General features: G+C 40.5%; 1 protein-coding gene across 1 annotated transcript in view; it reads right to left on the bottom strand.

Moving 5' to 3' along the window:
- PIAS2 (protein inhibitor of activated STAT 2) overlaps positions 1-3295 on the bottom strand; it is a 101570-nt gene extending 98275 nt beyond the window's left edge. The window contains exon 1 of the mRNA XM_058692193.1: positions 3274-3295. The gene's annotated coding sequence lies outside the window, so the exon portion shown is untranslated. The remainder of the gene's footprint in view (positions 1-3273) is intronic.
- Positions 3296-15343: the final 12048 nt, after the last annotated feature.

The raw sequence follows: 15343 nt of genomic DNA, 5'->3' as shown, positions 1-15343 counted from the left end.
ATAGATGGAAGGAAGCTTGATGGCAGCCCTGACGTGCTGATAAAGGATGAGAGAAGATGCTGAGTCAAGCTGTTGAGAAAACTCACCGGACCGAGTACAGGGTTCAAATTTCTTTGAAGAAGTGGATGAAACCCACCCACGATAGAATATTAAAACGCTTATTATAATTTGCAAGGCCCTGTTTAATCCGGTTCCTGCCTAGTGCTTCTTCCCATTCCTTCCTGTATGTTTAATGAATAAAAGAAAGAGTGAACAGTATCTAGAGTGGGTTCTAACGCTGGCTCTCCACCGTGAACTTTAGGGTCTTAGCGTGGCGTATCCTCGATCTTCGCTGATTCTCCTTGGGCCTTGGTTTATACCTCAGTGGAGTTTAACATTGTTCAACAGGCGTTAAGTGAAGGCCACTGTGAACTGGGAGCTTTGAGGGAATAAGAAAGATGAATAGAATGTAATACAATCCTTCCATCAAGAAGCTTACAACACAGGGGCGCCTGGGTGGCTCAGTCGGTTAAGCGGCCGACTTCCGGCTCAGGTCATGATCTCGCGGTCAGTGAGTTCAAGCCCCGCAACAGGCTCTGTGCTGACAGCTCGGAGCCTGGAGCCTGTTTCAGATTCTGTGTCTCCCTCTCTCTGACCCTCCCCCATTCATGCTCTGTCTCTCTCTGTCTCAAAAATAAATAAATGTTAAAAAAAAAAAAAAAAAAAGCTTACAACACATAAGAGGGACCAACATACACACAAAATTAAGAGAAGCACGGCCTCACTGAGGCTTGTTTTGTAGTATTCATTGTAGGGTCAGGCAGGTACTGCAAAGAATTCTAAGTGCTGCCCCAGACAGGCCTAATAATAACTAATGTCTTCCTTGCCACGTGATTACGTCAGAACTGAACCTGTAAATCCACTACTACAGGGCATTTTCAGGCTTTGCCAATGAGATCAAGAGTGGGCCCATTTATGCAGTGATGAGAAATGAGACTTTCTAGCTTGTGCTCTAACTATTTTGCTACGATGAGGGGCCAGCCCAACTCATGGAGAAGAATCACCTTAAAAATATCAGAATTAACTTTGACCTCTGTACTTGTCAACTTGCATAAGCCAATACCCTTCCATTACTGTTTCAGATAGTTTTAGATGGGTTTGCTATTAGCATCTGAAATACGATGCTACTTTGTCTCCCTAGACCAGATTACTAACTTGGCATCTTTTCTAAACTATACTCTGAATACTCATTCCAATACTTGTTTTAAGGAAGGCCTGAGTGCTAAAGGGTAGAGAAGACGCCTGGCTCTTTACTGTCACAAACAGTTTAGCTCTGGTCTAAATTTGTGTATCCTACTCATGAGAAAGAAAGCCCTGCACTTACTTGAATCTAACTTCCTTATAATGTGGCATGAAATGTCCTTGGAGCAGAGTTGGGAGGAGGAAAGTGTGGTAACCTTACCACCACTTGAGGCCACATACCAAAGTACCACTTGTGGCCACACACAGAACTATTACCCCAGGGGGGAATTACATTAAATGCAATTTTCTCCTTATTACCTTTTGTTCAAGATTTTATTTTTTGGTAATCTCTGCACCCAATGTGGGGCTCAAACTTGCCACCCTGAGATCAAAAGTCACACACGTCACCAACTGAGCCAGCCAGGTGCCCCCCCCCTCATATTTTCAATGATAGAATGTGTCAACAGTTTATATGAATTGAGGTGACTGATCCACCCCCTTAATCTAGCTCAGATTTTAAAACCTCAGTATTGTAATTAAAGTGGCCTAAGGTTACATGAAGTCAAAAGTCTCAGGAGTGGCTTTTTCACTTATTAGCTGTGTAACTTTAGCAAAGTCACAACCTCATTTTCTAATCTATAAAACAGGAATGATTATTCCTGAACTCAGGATGGTGAAGGAGTAAATGAGTTAGGATACATGACTTTATGAACTTACAAAGCAATATATGATAATTTTTTTATATCTAAACAGCTGATAAACACATACCAAAATAAAATTATTAAGAGACTCTCATATACCCATGTAATATATACCAGTGTCTTTAGAAAACACTTAACGAGGTTGGACCATGCAGTGAAGTTTTTAATTCAGTTCCAAGCACCTGTCTTGTTAATCCTTTTCCTTCCTATCTCTAAACCCATCAACCCTCCCTGATCTCAACATCTCTCTTTTCCACTGATTTCTTCCTCCGTATAATCATGATTTTCAAGCCTCCTATATTTCCAAGCCACCTTTCTTCCTTTGCCAAGCATACATCTGTTTTAATCACATTTCTTCACTCCTTAACACTTTTCTGATAGTGTTTGATCTTGACCGTTATTGAAACTAATATGAAAGAAACTGAACAATGAATTTATCTTTTAACTTCATATCCCCAACTTTTTATTCTGAAATTTTTATTTTATTTTTTAATGTTTTATTTTTGAGAGAGAGACAGCGTGAGCTGGGGAGGGGCAGAGAGAGAGAGAGGGAGACACAGAATCTGAAGCAGGCTCCAGGCTCTGAGCTGTCAGCACAGAACCCAATGCGGGGCTTGAACTCATTTACTGCAAGATCATGACCTGAGCCCAAGTGGGAAACTTCACCAACTGAGCCACCCAGGCACCCCTCAAATTTTTAAACACCAGGAAAAGTTGAAAGCATAATATAATGAACACCTGTATATATCCCAACTAGATTCAATAATTATTAATATTTGGGGGCGCCTGGGTGGCGCAGTCGGTTAAGCGTCCGACTTCAGCCAGGTCACGATCTTGCGGTCCGTGAGTTCGAGCCCCGCGTCAGGCTCTGGGCTGATGGCTCAGAGCCTGGAGCCTGTTTCCGATTCTGTGTCTCCCTCTCTCTCTGCCCCTCCCCCGTTCACGCTCTGTCTCTCTCTGTCCCAAAAATAAATAAAAAACGTTGAAAAAAAATTAAATTAAAAAAATAAATAAATAAAAAATAATTATTAATATTTGAACAATAATTTTTACTAAGGCATAATTTACATATAATGAAATCCTCATATTTTAAGTAAATTCTTCAATTAGTTTTGAAAAATGCTTGTCAAGATACAGAACATTTCCATCAGCCCCGAAAGTTCCAAGTTACTTCTTGCCCCTTCCCAGTCAAAGCTCCCACAAGAAGCAACCAATGATCTGATTTCTAATACTATAGCGAGAACTAAAAAATGAAGCAACATTCTCTACTTATTTTTAAGTGCTATAATAATTTTGATGCCAAAACTAGACAAAAATTAGTTTTTCCATCTAACTTATAAACAGCTCTTACCTTTGTAATGCAAGGATGGTTTCACACAGCATATATAATAAACAACTTGGTCATTTGATCCAACTCACCACCTGAAAACCAACATAAAAATCTGGGTTTAGAAAAGCAGAACCACATGCCCAATACTGTGTAAGGAATTATCCAGCCAAAATGTTAGAAGGAAGTATTCCAGGCAGTGAAACCAAACATTTGTCCTGAAGGCATTTAATGATCCAAAAGTAAAATCTATAAAGTAACTATGACTTTTGCAGGATTGCTGAGCAAGAGAGAAGTTAAGTCTAAATGTAGTGCCACAGAAGATGGAAAATCTAATAAACACCCCACATATTTAATACAAGACTCTATAGGGTAAAGATGAACCAGGAGTCAATCAGCACTTCCACAGATTGCAATCAGGTTTAACAGTAATAAAATCTCAAGTTCTGTATATTGAATAAACAGGGCCTAGAGTGGCAAGCTATAGGCACTGGGCAGAAACAAACTGAAGTTCTCTCCAGAGGAAGATATCATCACCCCAAACCTCAAATTACCCGACACAGATAATTTTCCAAATAACATGACCAACATGTAGTCAGAAAACTGAAATAAAAAGCATGCTTGCACTAAAAAATAAAAGGTTTAAAAAAAATAACCTAGCAGAAACTCTATTCCAGAATTGAGAGGTTTAAGAACTCAATGCATAGGTTTAGTAGTATATTACACACAGTTTAGGAGAAAATAACCAGAACATATGTCAGAAGGAAGTACAGAGAAAAAAAAAAAAAAAAAAAAAGCAAAATGCCTAGGAAAATATTGAAGACATCTCATGGAGACATGAGATGATGTTGAAAAGGTCCAAAAGATGTTTAATTGGAGTCCTCAAAGAACAAGAAAGTCAGAATGAGGCAGAAGTATTATGTGAGGAGAGAGAAAACCTGAGACTTTCCAGACTGATGAAAAACACTAGGTGAAAGGGTAACAAAACCCTTTCCCATCCTGCATGAGAACTTGACCTACAGTTAACTTTCCAACTTTGTTCACTGGAAACTGATAGAGTGTTATGATTTAAAAAATGGCCTCTGGAGGCACCTGGATGGCTCAATTCATTAAGTGTCCCACTTTTTTTTTTTAAGTTTATTTATTTATTCTGAGAGACAGAGGAGCAGTGTGAGCAGGAGTGTGAGCAGGGGAGCAGGAGAGAGAGGGAGAGAGAGAAGCCAAAGCAGTCTCCTTGCTGCCAGTGCAGAGCCCAACTCAGAGCTCAAACCCACAGAACCTTGAGATCATGACCTGAGCCAAAACCAAGAGTCAGAGGCTTAACCAACTGGGCCACCCAGGCACCCCCAAGCGTCCCACTTTGATTATGGCTCAGGTCATGATCTCAGTTTGTGAGCTCGAGCGCAGTATTGTGCTCGGCACTGACAGCAAGGGGCCTGCTTGGGATTCTCTCCCTCCCTCTCCCTGACCCTCCCCCGCCCCCTACTCTCATGTGCTCTCTCTCAAAATAAATAAACATTTAAAAAATTAAAAATGACTGCTGCCCAGTAAACTGCCTCTAGATCAGGAGGAACTGACTATAAATGAACTGAATACCTTATAGGGAGGCCATACTTGGGATTTCCCAAGGGAGTTTAATTCACCAATAAAATATAGCAGTTTTAAATTGTGTGCAACTGATGGCATGACTTCCATGTATCATATAGAACCACAGTGAGAAATAGAATAAATCCACAAGTACAGTGAAGCATTTTACCATACCTACCTTAGTAATTGATACAAAAAGGCAAAGAAAAAAATCATTAAAGATCTAGATTTTTGTTAGAACATGATTAACAAACTCGACCAAGTGACTTTAATGTGCAGAAAATGTGTTATTTCAAGCACTTAAGGAACATCTGCAAAAATTAAACATACACTGACCATGAAGCAAGTCTCAACAATTTAAAAAATTGTAATAAACCACACATAAAATTTACCATCTTAAACCATTTTAAGTGTACGGCTTACTGCCATTAAGAATAGTCATACTGTTGTGGTGCCTGAGTGGCTCAGTTGGTTAAGCATCCAATTTCAGCTTAGGTCATGATCTCACCGTTTGTGAGTTCGATCCCCGCGTCAGGTTCTGTGCTGACAGCTCAGAGCCTGGAGCCTGTTGCAGAATCTGTGTGTCTCCCTCTCCCTGCCCTTCCCCCCCACTCGCAGTGTCTCTCTCAAAAATAAACATTAAAATAAAATTTTTTAATAAAAAAATAAAGACTAGCCGCTGTTGCGTAACCATCGCCACCATCCATCTGCAGAACTCTTTATCTTTCCAAACCAAAACTCATCTAAAAATAACTCCCCATTTTCCTCTGCCCCTGGCCCCTGGCCACCACCATACTGCTTTCCCCATGAATTTGGCTGCTCCTGGTACCTCATGTAAGTGGAATTATAGGGCCTTTGTGTCTGTGACTGGCTTATTTTCCTCAGCGTGATGTCTTCAGAGTTCAACGATGTTGTAGCATAGGACAGAATTCTCTTCCTTTTTAAAGCTGAATAATATTCCATTGTATGTATATACAATATTTTGTTTATATGTCAACACAGGTTGTGTCTTAGTCTGGGCTACCGAAACAAAATCTCACACACCGGGTAGCTTGAACAACAACTTCCCCCCACACATACACAGTTCTGGAGGCTGGGAAGTTCAAGATCAAGGTGCCAGCAGATTTGGTGTCTGATGAGGGCCTGCTTCCTAGTTTACAGATAGCTGCCTTCTTGCTATATTCTTACACAGTAGAAAGAGCTGTGGTCTCTTCATCTTCTCATAAGGGCATTAATCCCATCTTAGAGCTTTCACTCTCGTGACCTCAGCTAAACCCAGTTACCTCCTAAAGGCCCCATCTCCAACTACCATCAAATTGGGAATTAGGGCTTTAACGCAGATGGGTTTGGGGCGGGGGGGGGGGGGGGGTGGGGGGGGGTGGGGGACGCAGACATTCCGTTCATAGAAAGTTGCTTCCACCTTTTGGCTATTGTGAATAATGCTGCTATGAACATGGGTATAGAAATATCTCTTTGAGACCCTGCTTTCAGTTCTTTTCAGGATATACCCAGAAGTGGAATTGCTGAGTCATATGGTAATTCTGTTTTTACATTTTGAGGAACTGCCATCCCGTTTTCAACAGTGGCTGCACCATTTTACATTTTCACCAGCAGTGCACAAGGGTTCAAATGTTCCACATCGACATCAACACTTGTTATTTTGTTGTTGTTTTTTTTTAATAGTAGCCATCTTAATAGGAGCAAACTGATATCTTATGGTTTTGATTTGCATTTCCCTAATGATTACTAATGTAAGTACTTTTTCATGTGCTTATGGGCCACATGTATATCTTCTTTGAAGAAATGTCTACTCAAAACCTTTACCAATTTTTAAAATCAGGTTGTTTGGGTTTTTTTGTTGTTGATTTTCACTAAATTTAAAAGGATTGGAATCATACAGATTATGATCTATGCACAATTAAGCTAAAACTCAGTAAGAGATAACTAGAAAATCGCCACATTTTTGGAAATGAAGAAATACCCTTCTAAATAGCCTATGAGTCAAAGGAAATATCACTATGAAAAATTTTAAACTATTTACCTGAATGGTAATGAAAATACTACATATCAAAATCTCCGACCACCAAAACTAAAAGGCAAGCAATGGAATGGGAGAGAATATTTGCAAATGACCTATCAGATAAAGGGTTAGTCTCAAAATCTATAAAGAACTTATCAAACTCAACAACCCCCCCCCAAAAAAATTCATTGAAGAAATGGGCAAAAGACATGAATAGACACTTTCCAAAGAAGACATCCAGATAGCAAACAGACACATGAAAAAATGCTCAACATCACTCATCATCAGGGAAATACAAATCAAAACCACAATGAGATACCACCTCACACCAGTCAGAATGGCTAAAATTAACAACTCAGGCAACAAATGTTGGCGAGGATGCAGAGAAAGAGGAACCCTTTCGCACTGCTGGTGGGAATGCAAACTGGTGCAGCCACTCTGGAAAACAGTATGGAGGCTCCTTAGAAAGTTAAAAATAGAACTACCCTACGACCCAGCAACTGCACTACTAGGTATTTATCTAAGGGATACAGGTGTGCCGTTTCGAAGGGGCACATGTTCCCCAATGTTTATAGCAGTGCTATTGACAACAGCCAAAGTATGGAAAGAGCCCAAATGTCCATCAATAGATGAATGCATAAAGAAGATGTGGTATATATACACAATGGAGTATTCTCGGCAGTCAAAAAGAATGAAATCTTGCCATTTGCAACAACATGGATGGAACTAGATGGTATTGTGCTATGCGAAATAAGTCAGTCAGAGAAAGACAAATATCATATGACTTCACTCATATGTGGAATTTAAGATACAAAACAGATGAACATAAGGGAAGGGAAGCAAAAAGAATATAAAAACAGAGAGGGGGACAAAACATAAGAGACTCTTAAATACAGAGAACAAACAGGGTTGCTTGGGTCGTGGGAGGGGGGAGGTGCTAAATGGGTAAGGGGCATTAAGGAAGACACTTGGTGGGATGAGCACTGGGTGTTATACATGGAGGATGAATCACTGGAATCTACTCCTGAAATCATTATGGCACTATGTAAATTAAAAAAAAAAAAAAAAGGGCGCCTGGGTGGCGCAGTCGGTTAAGCGTCCGACTTCAGCCAGGTCACGATCTCGCGGTCCGTGAGTTCGAGCCCCGCGTCAGGCTCTGGGCTGATGGCTCGGAGCCTGGAGCCTGTTTCCGATTCTGTGTCTCCCTCTCTCTGTGTCTCCCTCTCTCTCTGCCCCTCCCCCGTTCATGCTCTGTCTCTCTCTGTCCCAAAAATAAATTAAAAATGTTAAAAAAAAAAAAAAAAAGGTCCCTGAGTTGTACCTATAACTACAGTTATAGAGAAATTTAACCTTAAATTTACAGTTAGGGGAAAAAAAGCTGGTGATCAGTTGACCTGAACAACTTTGAAGAAGAGAACAGTAAAATATCCAAGGAAAGTAAGAAGAAAGACATACTAAACATAAGAAGAAACTAATGAAGGGGAAAACTAATATATAATTTATACACAATGCTTGACATGTGCTCAGAAATTACCAGACATGCCAGAAAACAGGATCAAATGACTAAAAACCAACATGGAGATTTGTGAGGAGCTGCTACAAGTCTGTTTCTCAGTTGCTTCTGTATCACAGAGACTGTCATGAGACAGTTTTTTATCATCTCCCCAGTTCTGATGAGATATGGTAAGTTATGATCATAGTATGCACCCTTGATATGATATCATGAGAATGGCAATTTACCTCTGTGGTCTTCCTCTCAAAAACCTATAACCCCAGTTTAATTAAGAGAAAAACCTCAGGGGCTCCTGGGTGGCTCAGTCGGTTAAGCGTCCAACTTCGGCTCAGGTCATGATCTCATGGTTCATGGGTTTGAGCCCCACCTCGGGCTCTGTGCTGACACCTCAGAGACTGGAGCCTGCTTTGGATTCTGTATATCCCTCTCTGCCCCTCCCCTGCTCACACTCTGTCACTCTGTCTCTCAAAAATGAGTAAACATTAAAAATTAAAAAAAAAAAAAAAGAAAAACATCAGACAAATCTCACTTATGAGATATTCTCCAAAGTACCTGATCAATACTCCTTAAAAGTTTCAAGGTCATCAAAAAACAAGGAAAGTCAGAAACAATCACAGCCAAGATGAACCTAAGGTGATATAACAACTAAATATAATGTGGCTGAGATCCTGCTATAGAAGGACATTAGGCAAGAACTAAGGTAATCTGTATAAAGTATGAATTTTAGTTAATAATAATGTACTAATATTTGTTTATTAATTGTGACATATATACCACATTAATATGAGGTGTTAATAATAAGGGAACTGGGTATATGTGAATTTTCTATACTATAAGCACAGCTAGAATGTAAAGCCTATTTTGTTGATCATAAAATGATAAATCATATTGTAATGATAAAATGTTTATCATTCAACATTGTAATTTCCAATGATAGAAAATAAAATGGCTATTAGACTTTTATTTTTGTTATTTTATTTTGGGGGGCATTAGATTTTTTTAATGTTTATTAATTTCTTGTGAGAGAGAGAGTGTGGGTGTGTGCAGGTGAGGGAGGGCAGAGAGAGAGAGGGAGAGAGAGAATCCCAAGCAGGCTGCACACTGTGAGCGCAGAGCCCGATGTGGGGCTTGAACTCACGAATCCATGAGATCATGACCTGAGCCGAAATCAAGAGTCAGATGCTTAACCCACTGAGCCATCCAGGCACCCTGGGGGGTATTAGACTTTTTTTTTTTTTGAGAGACAGGGCACAAGTGAGCGAGGGGCAGAGAGAGAGAGAGAGAGAATCCCATGAGGCAGAGAGAGAGAGAGAGAGAGAGAGAGAGAGAGAAGCGGGGCTCTATACATTAGTCAGTGCTCATCACAAGTGTACTCTTTATTTTTTGTAAATATTTATTTTTGAGAGAAAGAGGGAGGGATGGAGAGAGAGAGAGAAAGTGCTCACAAGTGGGGGGTATGGGGCAGAAAGAGAGATGTTTACACAGAAATCTGAAGTAGGCTGCAGGCTCTGAGCAAGCTGTCAGCCCAGAGCCCCACGCGGGGCTTAAACTTACAAACAGTGAGAGCATGACCTGAGCCAAAGTCAGATGCGTAACTGACTGAGCCACCCAGGCGCCCAGCAAGCGTACTCTTTAATCCCCATCACCTATTTCACCCCTTCATGGCCACCTCTCTTCTGGTAACCATCAGTTTCTTCTCTATAGTTAAGAGTCTGTTTCTTGGTTTGCCTCTTTTTTTCCCCCTTTGCTCATTTGTTTTGTTTCTTAAATTCCACAGATGGTATTTGTCTTTCTCTGACTTATTTCACTTAGCATTATACTTTCTAGCTCCGTCCATTGTTTTGCAAATGGCAGGATATCATTTTTTAATGGCTGAGTAATATTCCTGTGTGTGTGTGTGTGTGTGTGTGTGTGTGTGCGTGTACATCACATTGTCTTTTTTTTTTAATATTCATTTATTTTGACAGAGAGAGAGAGAGAGCGCGAGCGCACAAGTGGGGGAGGGGCAGAGAGACAGGAAGACAGAGAATCCGAAACAGGCTCCATGCTGGATCCCATGAACCTCAAGATCACAACCTGAGCCAAAATCAAGAGTGGGATGTTCAACCGAGGCCACCCAGGTGGCCTATACCACATCATCTTTACCTGTTATTCATGGATTGATGGACACAGGTTGCTTCTATAATTTGGCTATTGTAAATAAAGCTGCAATAAACATAGGACTGCGCATATCCCTTCAAATTAGTGTTTTTGTGCTCTTTAGGTATATACCCAGTAACGTGATTACTGGATCACAGGTCTATTTTTAATTTTTCAAGCTAACTCCATTCTGTGTTCTACAGTGGCTGCACCAGTTTGCTAACAATTTCAACCTTTAAATAATGGTAAAAGTGTAAAATTTATTTTCAGTTGTATCTATAAGAATTTGAAGACATTGTCGTTAAAATGTCTTGATCAGGAAGTATAGACATTTCAAACACTAAATCTGCTTATGGAAGTTCTCTCAAGCTTTTCATTAAAACTTTTGAAAATTTTTTTTAAGTTTTATATAAGTTTAATATTTCACAGTTTCCATAGCACTTTACTATTCCATTTTTTCTCATAATTATAAGAAAAAAGTAATGAGCTTGTTTTTTGTTTGTTTGTTTGTTTTTTACCAAGGCCCATATAGGTGTTCTAAATCCCTTCCAATTTATCAACATGCCACAGAAGTTTTATCATTTTCTTTGTGTGCTGTGACCTGAAAAAGGCTAGGAAGCACCCACCTAGAGAATCCCTTACACCCGCACAGGCACAGTAGGAGATATGTACAAGAGTGTTTCTTTCTTTTTCTTAATGTGTATTTTTATTTTTGAGAGAGAGAGACAGAGCATGAGTGGAGGAGGGGCAGAGATGGAGGGAGACAGAATCCGAAGCAAGCCTAGGCTCAGGCTCAGGCTCTGAGCTGTCAGCACAGAGCCCGATGAGGGGCTCGAATTCATAAACTGCAAGATCATGACCTGAGCCAAAGTCGAACACTTAACTGACTGAGCCACCCAGGCACCCCATGTACAAGTGCGTTGTAATAAACACTGTTTGTAATAATGAAATCCTGAAAACAACTTATCTCCATCAAGAAGAGAGTGGATATATACATTGTGCTATATTCCTGAAAAAGAATGCTATGTGTATAGTATAAGAAGAAAAATGAATAAGCCAGAGTTACATATAATAAATGGACAAATTTCAAAAACTATGAAATGAAAAAATCAAGGTGGGAAAAGTTATATATCCTTTCTACAAATTTTCCCAAATTTGAAACAATGGTATATATTTATGGATATACACATATGTGATAGAAGTTCAGAAACAAACATGTGAATGATGAATACCAAAACCAGAACAGTTGGGGCCTCTGAGAAAGGAATGGGATCTGTGGGTCCATTCTGGGAGATTGTACTGTATTTATAAAGTTTTTTGTTAAAAAAAAAAAAAAGGCATGAGAGCTTGGTTGCTCAGTTGGTTAAGTGTCCGACTCCTGATTTCAGTTCAGGTCATGATCTCATAGTTTGAGAGATCGAGCCCCACCTTGGGCTCTGTGCTAACAGCTCAGAGCCTACTTGGGATTCTCTCTCTCCCGTTCTCTCTGCCCCTCTACCCCCTCAAAAATAAGTAAATAGGGGCGCCTGGGTGGCTCAGTCGGTTGAGCGGCCGGCTTCGGCTCAGGTCATGATCTCACGGTCCGTGAGTTCGAGCCCCGCGTCGGGCTCTGTGCTGACAGCTTAGAGCCTGGAGCCTGTTTCAGATTGTGTCTCCCTCTCTCTGACCCTCCCCCGTTCATGCTCTGTCTCTCTCTGTCTCAAAAATAAATAAACGTTAAAAAAAAAAAAAAATAAGTAAATAAAAATTAAAAAAAAAAAAAAAAAAAGGACCTGAAGCAAATATGGCACAGTGTTAAGATATGACAGACCCGGAAGGTGGATATACCAATCTACTTTTGTCTATTTTTGTGTGCTTGAAACATTTCATACCAAAACAAAACAGATCCTAAATCTGATCATTCTTTACTAATTCCCTGTTCCCGAATGACCACGGTAGCCTCCCGTCTCATTTCCTTGCTTTCTGTCTTGTTCCACGATTATTCTCCACATGATAGCCAGAATGATACTTTATAAATATATATCTGATCTACCATCTCCCTATGCAAAACCTTTCAGTGGGTTTAATCACTCTAAAAATAAAAATTCAACTCCATACCGCAGTCTACAGGCCCTTGCTTTATCTCCGACATTTAGCTCTTAAGATCTTATTCTTCCTCCACTATCATTATTTATCCCCTCAAACGGTTTTATTTTTCTTTTGGACCTTCTCACTACCTCAAATTATATTAATTCATGGTTTATGGATATAGTTATTCCCAGAGTCCCCAGCTTCCACTAGAATATAAGTTCCACGAAAGTGGGGACCTTGCTCTCTGCCATATCCTTGGTGCTGAGAATATTTTTGACTCGTTAAGTATGACATGTTTTTTGGATGAACAAATAAATGAGAGATTTCTTTTTCATTCAAAAAGGAGAGGAATGATACTTTAGTGTTTTGTTTTGTTTTGTTTAAAGGTGTAATCTAGGGTGCCTGGGTGGCTCAGTTGGTTAAGCATCCCACTTCGGCTCGGGACATGATCTCACGGTTCGTGGGTTCAAGCCCCACGTCAGGCTCTGTGCTGACAGCTCAGAGCCTGGAGCCTGCTTCAGATTCTGTCTCCTTCTCTCTTTGCCCCTCCCTCACTCATGCTCTGTCTCTCAAAAATAAATAAATGTTAAAAAAAATTTTTTTAAAGATATAATCAAACACATAGAAGGGGAAAATTACAGGGTACTCTGTCAACAATAACAATAGCTAAGGCTCAGTAAGCATGCATTATGTACCGGGCATTTCCAGACACGAGGACCACATACTTTTGGGGTGTGCATCGGCCTCCCTCCCTTCTTGCAGGCCCTGAGAGCCTATCTGTGACATGAAATCTTCCTCCTAGTCACAGCTAATTGGATCTGGATCAAATGCTGGGTGAGAAAAGCTCATCTGTTAGCCAGGAGGAAGCAATCAGATTCTTTTTCTTGAAAATTTGTGCTGAGAGATGCACAGGCTAAAGAAGTTTGAAGATGAGTCATGTTAATGGCAGGACAGTTTTGAATGATGGGGACAGCTGTTGAGGTCCCTGAAGCTGCACTGGTATCTGCCCTTTCTGGACTTGTTGGTCAATATTTTCTTGGCTTAAAGACATAGTTACCCCTCTATCCTTCCCATGAAATCCAGTCCCTTCATTTTTAAAATGAATGTGGGTAAGCCTCTTTGTTTTGTTGATTACTCATCCTAAAAGCAGAAAAGTAAACAACCTCTTGATCAAAGAAACTTGACTAAGACAGTCTTTCCCAGGCATGGTCTCATTTAATTCTTACAATACTATGAGAGGGTATTACTACTCCCCTCTTACAGATGAGGAGACAGCACTTGGGCAGGTCCAATACCGTTCCCAGTATCACAGAGCAGTAAAGGTTGCCATTCTGGACTCTGACTCTGGAGAGGAGCGCTGAGCGGCTACCTGTGGCTGCAGGAAGGGCAGAGGGAGGGGCTGTTGTAGAGATGAAGTTAGGAAAACAGAGCAAACATTTTAATACTATTGGGGGTAAATCAGAAAATGAGCCTGATCTCCGTGATGGGGCAAAACCCAGATTTCATTCTGTTTTTGGATAAGATCCAGGAAAAGTTTTATTCTTGCATTTCAACAATCTTTGGCAGAGGGAGATTTCTATCAACACGGAATGTCTGTATGATTAAAACGTTTTCTCTTCCCATTGACGGAGTTGACAGTTTTGAAAGAATGGCAGGATTTTTTTAGCAACGTAAAATGTGGAGTTTTAACGACATATATTCAGAGGTGACTTATAGTTGACTGTCACAGCGTTTTCAGTTAGGCAGGTATATTTCTGGTCATTCTTGAAAACTCCCCCTCATTCTTGCACATCTAGAGAAGTCCCGTGGAGGGTGGTTTGACACAAGTGAAGTTGTGAGTACAGAAATCCAAGTATTCATTTGGGGGAGAGGCTAGGGGAGAGAAATCGGTAGGGGTTGATGGATTAAGGTATGATTTGAAGAGAGTAAACAATAAATCAAAGTTTATGATTGAAAAACATTCAGAATTCACTTTATATAACATCCTTGCTGTGTGAGAGAGAGGAATAACTTGTTTTCTCCAACTGAAGTTGGACTGTGTTTTGAATACTTTATTTTTTTAATGTTTACTTATTTTTGAGAGCGGGGGGCAGAGAGAGGGAGACACAGAATCCAAAGCAGGCTCCAGACTTTGAGCTGTCAGCACAGAGCCCTACGAGGGGCTCGAACTCATGATCCATGAGATCATGACCTGAGCCAAAGGCAGAAGCTAAACCGACTGAGCCACCCAGGCGCCCCATGTTTTGAATACTTTAGAAAATGACATGCCCTGTGAAACAAGTGGTAAAGCTTGAGCTCTGTCTCATATACATCAAATGACACAATGTGTGCATCAGACACAATTTTGTTACTTTGGTAAGTATTTAAACAGTTAAAAAATTTTTTTTAAATGTTTTATTTATTTTTGAGACAGAGAGACAGAGCATGAGCAGGGGGTGAGGGCAGAGAGAGAGGGAGACATAGACCGAAGCAGGCTCCAGGCTCTGAGCTGTCAGCACAGAGCCCAACCCGGGGCTCGAACCCATGGACCGTGAGATCATGACCTGAGCCGAGATCAGACGCTTAACCGACTGAGCCACCCAGGCACCCCAGTATTTAAACTGTTTAAAACACAAGCATAAGAAATATTAATGTGATGTATAAAAGGAGGGAAAATAAGTTTTTCTTGTTTCCCCCAATATTTTATTTTTAAAAGAGAAAGAGAGAGGGGATAGGGGATCCGAAACTGGCTCCACACTGACAGCAGAGAGCCCGTTGTGGGGCTT

The sequence above is a fragment of the Neofelis nebulosa genome, chromosome 11 (assembly GCF_028018385.1).
Source record: "Neofelis nebulosa isolate mNeoNeb1 chromosome 11, mNeoNeb1.pri, whole genome shotgun sequence".
NCBI lineage: Eukaryota > Metazoa > Chordata > Mammalia > Carnivora > Felidae > Neofelis > Neofelis nebulosa.
Note: the sequence above shows the minus strand (reverse complement) of the source record. Positions and strands in the feature narration are given on the sequence as shown.